This window comes from Cervus canadensis, chromosome 31 (genome assembly GCF_019320065.1).
Source record: "Cervus canadensis isolate Bull #8, Minnesota chromosome 31, ASM1932006v1, whole genome shotgun sequence".
NCBI classification, from domain to species: domain Eukaryota; kingdom Metazoa; phylum Chordata; class Mammalia; order Artiodactyla; family Cervidae; genus Cervus; species Cervus canadensis.
The window spans coordinates 51,229-59,138 of record NC_057416.1 but is presented as its reverse complement, the minus strand read 5'-3'; the positions used below and the strand labels follow the sequence as shown (position 1 = coordinate 59,138).

At 36.4% G+C, this 7,910-nt stretch overlaps 1 pseudogene; it reads right to left on the bottom strand.

The window, feature by feature from the left end:
• Positions 1-3,608: 3,608 nt before the first annotated feature.
• LOC122432257 lies at positions 3,609-4,539 on the bottom strand (annotated as a pseudogene).
• Positions 4,540-7,910: the final 3,371 nt, after the last annotated feature.

Genomic DNA, 7,910 nt, shown 5'->3' with positions numbered 1-7,910 from the left:
AGGGAAAGAGTCAAGGCAGAGTGAGAAACAAAATTCTACGAGCTGGGAGTTGACTGAGGTTTGGAAAAGGCACCCAAGAGCATGTGCTGTCACCAGGCCTCTGGTGAACACTCACGGCCAGTGGAGACAGCGTCCCGACCAACGAGTCCCTCAGGAGCCTGTACCAGGAGTCTGCGAGGTTAGCCTGGACAACAGTCTGACCATATCCCAGCACAGAGTATGTCAGATTGTCAGCTGGAATCTCCCAGGCCATGCCCAGCACACGTTGGTCCACTAGTGGTCTCCCATGGGAGAAAGGGATGGCCTCCAGACTGAGGAATGGCAATACTCAGAGCCCACAACCAACAATCAGCTCCGAGCATGACCAGCCTCCTGAAGCTGCCCTGTCTGCAGGGTTAAGGAGGACCCACCCATCCTCAAGGAGACGCTGGTGTCCAGGGAGTCTTAGCCAGGAGCTTCTTTTAAGTGCAACATTCTGAATTCCTTAAAAAAAAAGAAAAAAAAAACTTGCTATGTATTTATTATTGTATTTTTAGTTCCTGGGCTGTTGCCAATGGCCTAGTTGTTTAGCCTGCCACATGGAAAGTTGCATACAGAGAGATCTGTGGCCACAGACAGTGGAAGCAAGTAGTGGTTGCTGGTAAATTTGCCTTAGACTTTCTCCAAATGGATTAAGGTGAAGTCTCTGCAATCTAACATAACCTGATGTACTGGGTTAATGCCATGAGGCAAGAGGTAAGGTCACTGAAAAGGCATCTGCCTTTCTCAAATATACTACAAATTGGGGAAAATTTTGGGGGACTTGGGTTGGATCCTGAAGAACATGTTTGAGGTTTATATGAAGATTGACCTCACCCTGTTTTTTGGAATCTTGTGATTGTGTGTATGCATGCTCAGTTGTGTCTGGTTCTTTGCAACCCCATGGAATGTCATCCACCAGGCTCCTCTTTCCATGGAATCTTCCAGGTAAGAATACTGGAGAGGGATGCCTATTCCAGAGGTAAAGATTATCCCTGCAATGCAGGAGATGCAGTTGTCATGGATTTGATCCCTGCGTTGGGAAGATCCTCTGGAGGAAGAAATGGCAACCCACTCCAGTATTTTTGCCTGGAGAATCTGATGGATAGAGGAGCTTCGTGGGCTATAGTCCAGGGGGTCAGAAAGAGACATGACCAAAACAACTGAGCACACATGTAGGCATATATATGTATTCTCCCTTTTCTTGTACTGTGTGTATGCAGATGTTGAAATATAATGTTGTACACTTGAAACTTATGTGATATTATAAACCAGTGTTACCTCATTAAATAAATAATGTAAACTTATGCCAGTTCCTTTTGCACTGATGGGAATTATGCCTTCAAGCAAGAGACTGTATCATAAACCATTTTAAAAATTTATTTCAGCTTTGAATTACCTTTTACAGATCATCACCATGGGTCTATAAGATCTTGAAACATACTTGAGAAGCCCCGTCTTAGGAGTACATAGCACTTGGTACACAGTGATGCAGGCACAGTGGAATCTGTGGAAGTGCCCCGGAATCTGACAGGTGGTGGCTCTGATTTGAGGCTTCTCTGCTTGGGCCAGGAGGCACTTCAGGCACAATAAAAATGATACAGTGGATACAGAGGTTGGTTTTCCTCTGTCATGCCTGCAAAGTACTTGACCTCCCAACATAATGAAATTGAGTCTAGCTATTATAAACAGTGCTGCGATGAACATTAGGGTCTAAAAGAGATGTATTTATCCTCCTAACTTAAAAGAGTTGAATACTTGAGAAGAGGCCTTGATATGTTCATTACTGTGGCTACAATTTTAAGACTGATCATAAAGTTATTAAGAAATATACAGACATTTTAAAATATTATACAAAATTGCAATTTAAAGTTTTCTAAAAAACTATGGTACATTGTTTTGTAACAGTTTGTAACAAATGAAAACTACAATCCTAGTAATAAACCCTTATAAAACAAAAGGCAATTATGGTAAACTAAACTTTAGGAAAGATGGATGAATCGTTTTATTTAATTTCATAAGGAAAGATATATTGTTTTTAGATATTACTGGCAAGAAGTTATAGCCTTTTAAAGTTACAAAGGATTATGAATTGGAACATCAAAACAAGAATGTGTTAAAAGATATTGTTCAACTAAAACATTAAATTAAAATTATATAACAAATGCTAGAGGACTTATTTAACTTTTTATTTTGACATAAATTCAGAGTTTCAAAGAAAGATGCTTTTCTCAGAAAACTATGACATTCATGAATAAAATTAAAGACAAAATAAATGGAAAGATATATTGTGCTCATTAGTCTTGTTAATATAGCTATATTCTCCAAGGCAGTTTACATATTCAGTGTAATTGTTTTCATATAGTCATAAATGTATGTTACTCAAAACAAGGACAGTCTTCAAAGACCAAAGAACTTCAGTAAAAATCAGCAAATTAACTTTATTATTGGATCTATAGATCTTACTCTGTGCAGAAGGACATGCTTCCCTTGTTAAAATTCAAGTTACTGTTTCAGTCTCTTTAAGCGAGATTTTCTGTTAGTGTTGATGTCAATGTCCATGTTAGAGTTTCAGAATCAACAGTTCTTTTCAGATTCCTCTTACTCTGTGTGTGTGTGTGTTTGTGTATGTGTGTATGCATGAGTGTATTTTATACCATTCTAATAATTGAAAACTGCTTTAATAATCTGAAGAAGATATGATATTTTTTCACCATGTAAGATTTGTGAATTGAAGCATTCAAGTCAAAATTCCACTATGAAAAAGAGAGAGATTTTAAGTGATCTACAAAACAAAATTTAAACCACTATTTGCAACTGAATTTATTTCAATCTTATATCTTTCAATATGGCTGTTGTAGTTCAATCATTAACCATGTCCAACTCTTTGTGACCCCATAGACTACAGTACACTAGGCTTCCCTGTCCTTCATTATCTCCTGGAGTTTGCTCAAACTCACATCCATTGAGTTGGTGATGCCATCCAACCATCTCATCCTCTGTCATCCCCTTCTCTTCCTGCCTTCAATCTTTTCAAGCATCAGGGTCTTTTCCAGTGAGTCAGCTCTTCACATCAGTTGGCCAAAATATTTTGGAACTTCAGCTTCAATATTAATCTTTCCAATGAATATTCAGCATTATCAAAAGCTATAATTTACAAAATAATTTTAAAAAATTAGAAAATAAGTGTATCTTCTGTATTAATATTAACTTTCCCTTGGTGGCTCAGATAGTAAAGAATCTGCTGGCAATGTGGAAGATTGGTTCTATCCCAGTATCAGGAAGACCCACGGGAGAAGGGAATGGAACTCACTCCAGTATTCTTGCCTGAAGGATTCCTTAGGCAGAACAGCCTGGCAGCCTACAGTCTATGGGGTCGAAAAGAGTCGGACAGGACTGGGATTAACACTATCACTTTCACTTTTTAAATATTGCAGTGTTAGAAAGTATGTTACTAAAGGTATGATCATGCAGAAAAACTATTTGTTTTTTGTTTAATTACTTTTTTTCTTGCCTCCTAAATGTAAAGGCTTTCAGTTAGAGCATAGGTCACTTAAATTATAGTAGAATACACTTTTCCATAGTTCTCTTCAAAGCATTTTTTTTACTTCCTTGTTCCTCAGGCTGTATATGGGAGGATTTAGCATGGGAATCACCACGATGTAGAATACAGAAAATATTTTATCAGTATCCATGGAATGGCTTGTTTCTGGCTGCATATACGTGAAGATGATCAGACCATAAAATATAGTGATGGAAGTCAAGTGGGAAGCACAAGTAGAAAATGCCTTTTTTTCTGCCTTCAGCTGATTTAATCCTTAGAATAGTAAATAGAATGAATACATAGGAGACAAGGATGATAAAAAGAGCGAAAAAGATATTGAACCCAGCAAGTGTGAACAGTAACAGCTTTTTGATATATTTGTAATGGGTTTCATGACAGGCCAGGGCGACCAAGGGGACATCATCACAGTAGAAATGATTTATTATGTCTGAATGACAGAAAGATAAGTGGAATGTAAGAACTGCTTGTAGGAGGCCCACAGAAAAGCTATATAGAAATGTGCTGAACACCATCTGAATACAGATCCTTTTGTTCATGACAATGGTATAGAGTAAAGAATTACAAATGGCCACATACCCGTCATAAGCTATGACTGAGAGCATATCAAATTCACAAACCACAAACATGATAAAGCAAAACAACTGAGTGGCACAAGCAGGTAAGCATATTCTTTTAGTTTCTTGGAGGAAGTTCACCAGAGTGTTAGGAGTGACCGAAGAAGTATAGCAAAAGTCAACAGAAGCTAAGGAAATAATACATAGCTGTGTGAAGCTGAGGACTGACACGAATTAGCATGATTAATCCAAGATTACCCATGACACTAATTAAGTAGATCACTAAAAAGATCACAAAAAGAAGGGCTTCAAGCTCAGGGCTGTCTGTGAGTCCAAGAGGATGAATTCAGTTACTTCTGAGTTATTGTGTTTGGCTGTGAATTGTGTATAGAAGCATATCATACTGTTATCTCCAGAACATCTATTGCAGATAATCTTTCACTTTGTGTATTAAGGACTTCACTCATGTTTATTTTATGGTGACCATATTGCAAAGATAAATCTTCACTGATCAATAGGCCATTCTCAGATTTCAGTGCTGCCTGCTTTGGATTTGAAGGGATTTGCTGCAGGCAGGAATTCCAACACACTCAGTATTCAGGATATTTGTTAAGGAAGACAGAATATCTTGCATTAAAATATAGTACATCATGTATACAAAATTCCAGCATCATAGGTATTGTAGCAGGATAAATATTTTAAGAGTTAAAGATATGGCCACAAATATATTAAGAGTAATATATTAAGATGAAACACTAGGCATTTCAACTAGAATTAAGACAATCATGACAGTTACTAAATATTATTCTTAATGGGCTAGCCAATGCAATGAAGGAAAGGGTGAAATATAGTTATGTACAAAGTATGAAAGTATATCTAAATCAATATGCTTAGTGAAAAGATAATATTGGTTTTTTTTAATGATTATGACAGTGTCCTCTGTTACAATGCTATGTAATGAAAATTATAACATAATTTTCACAAAAATGTGAAACTTCAAATAAAAGTGAAAACATAGTTTTCAGAATTCCACTTCTATGATAAACAAAACATTTAAACATAAAGCTTAACTTAATATTGAGTTTAGCAATATTAAATTGCTATATCCATCTTACATATTCATGTTATTTATGTTTATGTCAAATAAATTCATAGTTTCACATTATTTTTGATAGAATGACATTTAGAAAAGAAATTCATCTATAGTCTTGATCTCATGACAATAGATTTAGTGGGTGTTTGCTATTAGTTTCCCCTTCACACTGTTGAAGAGATGGAGGCAAACATAAGTGTCTGAGATGTTTTGACTCCTCAAAGGTCAGACCTAGCATTCAGATTCGGGCTTTCAGACACCAAGGAATCTATACGCTTTAATTGAAGAGCTATGTCATGGTAAAAGCTCCTTCTTGCCAAGACAGGACAGTGTGAATTCAAAGACTTTAATGACAGGCTTTGAGTATATAGAATAGAGACTCAAAATTTGCTGCAGGAACCACTGAAATAGTGGATAAATGTGTTTAAAGAAAAGACAAAAAAAAAGAAACTTTTGAGAACTGTATACTAAGTCCACCCTGTATCTCTATGGTTCACTAAAATATATACTATATTTCTTTTCTCTGGTTATGTTTCATTAAACATTCAAATGGCGCACACACACACACACTCACACATATGGTCTTCACAGGTGGTGCTAGTGACAAAGAATCTGCCTGCCAACTCAGGAGATGCAGGAGATGCAGATTTGATTATTTGGTCAGTAAGATCCACTGGAGCAAGAAACGACAGCCCACTCCAGTACTCCTGCCGGGACAAGTCCATGGACAGAGCAGCCTGGTGGGCTACTGTCCATTGGGTTGCAAAGAGTCAGACACAACTGAGTGAGCACACACACACACACACACACACACACATGCATTCATTAATATATATTAAACTTATATGCAAATTACAAACTCAAAACCATTTTCTGCATAATTGCAAGCTGTTAAATTATCATTACACTTATCTGAAATTATATATGCATACCTGTATATCTATATCTATCTATCTATCTATTTATATCACAGTTATCTATTGTGTACGTTAATCCTCATTTATAAATTGGCCTCTCAAGTATAGTATAGTTGGGACTAGAATTCAGGTTCTTTAGCAAGAGAGATGATATGCAAATGCTTATGATTTATTATTACTCTTTTGTGTATTCAGTACTTTAGAAGACTCCAAATTTTGTAGTGCTATCCTTATTTAATTGACAAATAAGCTACAGGAAGCCCACACTCAGTTCAATTCCATCCTTTGACTACAAGGAATGTGTTCTTTTCAGAACTAGGCTGCATTGCCTAATGTGTTCATCATATTATAAACTATACCTTACCCAGTAATGACCAACTTACCCAAGTTTTGCCCAGTACAACTGCATAGGATCCTTGCTACTGGAAAATGATCTATGGTGTTTCAATTATTTTGTGTATATTAATTTAGAATATATGATGCCCCTGGTATTCTATTCTTGAGTTAGGCCTTTTTTAGATACTCTGAAAAAAATATAACAAGGTCTCATAGGTTTAAAAATAAAAAAAAAAAAAACAAAAACAGTTCACTTAAAAATTAGTCTTCAGCAATCAGACCAGATGCCAGGCCATGTTAAATCAGTGACTCAGGTAAACTTAAGATGTAGTAGTATTCTTCTCAATAAAGACAATTTGAAAAAAAAAATAAAGACAATTTGTTAAATATATAAATATGGAGCAGCTTTATTCATTCATTCATTAATTTAAACTTATTTTTATTGAAGTATACTTGATTTCTGGAACAGTTTTATGATGTCAGAGCCTCCCTTGTGGCTCAGCTGGTAAAGAATCTGCCCGCAATGCACGAGACTTAGGTTCAGTCCCTGGGTTGAGAACATCCCCTGGAGAAGGGAAGGCTATCCACTCCAGAATTCTGGCCTGGAGAATACAGTCCATGGGGCCGCAAAGAGTTGGATACGACTGAGTGACTCTCACTTTCACTTTTCACTGATCAATGGAAAGTTTAAAGATAAAACTGATCTTTGTGAGACTATCAAATAACTGTGAGAAATCTCTATATTTTGAGGCTTCCCTGGTGGCTCAGACAGTAAAGCGTCTGCTTGTAGTGTGGGAGATCCGGGTTCGATCACTGGGTTGGGACGATCCCCTGGAGAAGGAAATGGCAACCCATTCCAGCACTCTTTCCTGGAAAATTCCATGGACTGAGGAGCCTGGTTGGCTACAGTCCATGGGGTCACAAAGAGTCAGACACGACTGAGCGACTTCACTTTCACTTCACTTTATAATGTTATATTTTTCCAAGATACTAGCAAATTAGGGAAAGAAGTACAATGTGCATCTTTGCTCTTCATATGGGATATGGCTAATGGAACTGGGGAATCCTGACCCAGGGATTTTGATGTGGTGGAAAGGTGAAATCTTTGTCTTATAACTAGTTACATATCCTGATAATGGTTTGTTATGCAATTATTCATTTGAGAAGTAAAAAAAAAAAATATTGGTATAAATTCTTATGGAACAAATAATTATTTTTTAATATAATTTCATTTGAAAATGAGAGAATTGGCAAAAAGTTCTAATGGACACTTTTATATCTGAAATCTCATTCTAAGTGAAAATCTTTAGAAAATTTTATTACACAATGAATAGACATGTAGAAATCCAGTATTAAGAATAAGCATTTTGGTAGCTTAAGAGAAAAAAATCAGACTGTGAAGAAAATTCCGTTTTTATTCATTCAAA